The sequence below is a fragment of the Colobus angolensis genome, unplaced genomic scaffold (genome assembly GCF_000951035.1).
Source record: "Colobus angolensis palliatus isolate OR3802 unplaced genomic scaffold, Cang.pa_1.0 Scaffold78, whole genome shotgun sequence".
NCBI classification, from domain to species: domain Eukaryota; kingdom Metazoa; phylum Chordata; class Mammalia; order Primates; family Cercopithecidae; genus Colobus; species Colobus angolensis.
In genome coordinates this window covers 5,501,116-5,502,644 of record NW_012121598.1, presented here as the reverse complement: position 1 = coordinate 5,502,644, position 1,529 = coordinate 5,501,116, and the positions used below count along the sequence as shown (strand labels likewise).

The window sequence follows — 1,529 nt, the reverse complement described above, 5'->3', positions numbered from 1 at the left end:
TAAATTACGCAAAGACTACAAACCTTTATTAAATCAATTGTTACAAAAGGCTAAGTGGAGAAAGATTACTTATCTGAGGCTGCACCAAATCAGTGGGCAATACGGATTTCATTTAAGCTTGTCAGTTCTCCTGGATTAAATTCTTGGCGCTGTCTCACATACTCCCAAGTCCTAGATGTAGGATGCTAGAAGTTGCAGTTACTAGGTTGGGAAAGCCATGCCCTGACTCCCCTGCGAAAAACATATCAATATGTTAAGTTCCTTAGCAAATCACATCTAGATTAAGTTCATAAGGCTTTTTTTTTTTAACCTTGCAAATCTCCAAACTTTTGCTACTTAATAAAATACAACAAAAGTTTTGACATTCCAGCCACGGAAAAACAGATCTCTACCTCTGAGGCGGCAGTAATCCAAGCAGTTACTAGGATCTACGAAATATGAGGCATCATTAGAATGCTCGGGAAAAAAATCTACAGAAATATGTACATCTTCGTCATGAATCTGACCGCTGAGTTTACGCAAAAGTGGAAAAGGAACCTCACTTGTTCCTTCCCTGGTACCTTCACAGCGTCTCCCGTCCCAGTCTGACTAGTTGAATCTAGGGACACTTAAAAGGTAAATCCTAGCCTCCTGGCTGTCCTTCCGTCTCCCAGGATTCTGCTAGGTCGCTCAGTTGGCAAGCTTAAACTCCAAAGATTCCGCACTCTCCGTCTTTAAACGGTCATGTCACAGAGACACGAAGGTTAGCACAGGAACATTGGTTTCCGAACTCCTACCCACCGCAGAAACAGGCGGGAAGGCTCCGCGGCCACCCAGCCTCTCCGCCGCGCACATGGCCGGCCGCAGCTCCCACCCCCGCTGCCGCGCAGGCGCCGGGCGGGCCGGGACTTGCGGTCGCCGAAAGCGGATCATTCCGCCTCTTTCTTTGTGTGGCTGAAGCGCTAGAAATGGCATATTTTCCTCCCTTTCGTTAAAAAATCAGACTCTCTTTCCCCTCTCTCCCCGTGGGAACAGAGTCAGGGAGTGGGTAGGAGCGGGATCTGCCGATGAGTGCAGAGGCGGAAAATCCTCAGGCGAGGAGCTGACGAGGGCCGGGTCCGGGAGGGATGCTGGGAGCTTGACTCACTCGCACACCATGTGTCCCTCCGCGCGCAGCACGGGGGACTTTTCGGTGGGGATTTTGGGCGCCGACCAGACGCGGCATTTTCGGAAAATAGCGCCCTGTGCTGCTGAAGCGCTTTGTGTGTAGCGGGGCCGCGTCAGCCCGGCCGGGTACGAGGCGCCTCGGGTCCCCGCACCACCTCCTGCTGCCTTCCCGTCGCCGCTCCCGAAGCTTTTCCAGGTCAGTGCGGGTCTGTGTAGGGCCCTGTTACCACCGGATGTGGAAGTTGATCTCTTCGCTGGTAAAAAATAATTCCACTTCCCCCGGAACCCAGATCATCCCCGCGATTTCCTGTTTATTGCATTAAGGCGCCGGGTTTCCGGGGCTCCTGGCCCCGCTTATTCCGCGGGGGTCGGCGGGGTCGGCC

The 1,529-nt window shown here is 52.7% G+C and overlaps 1 protein-coding gene across 1 annotated transcript in view; it reads left to right on the top strand.

The window, feature by feature from the left end:
• Positions 1-704: 704 nt before the first annotated feature.
• GABPB1 (GA binding protein transcription factor, beta subunit 1) overlaps positions 705-1,529 on the top strand; it is an 83,758-nt gene continuing 82,933 nt past the window's right edge. Inside the window, exon 1 of the mRNA XM_011928653.1 lies at positions 705-1,342. The gene's annotated coding sequence lies outside the window, so the exon portion shown is untranslated. The remainder of the gene's footprint in view (positions 1,343-1,529) is intronic.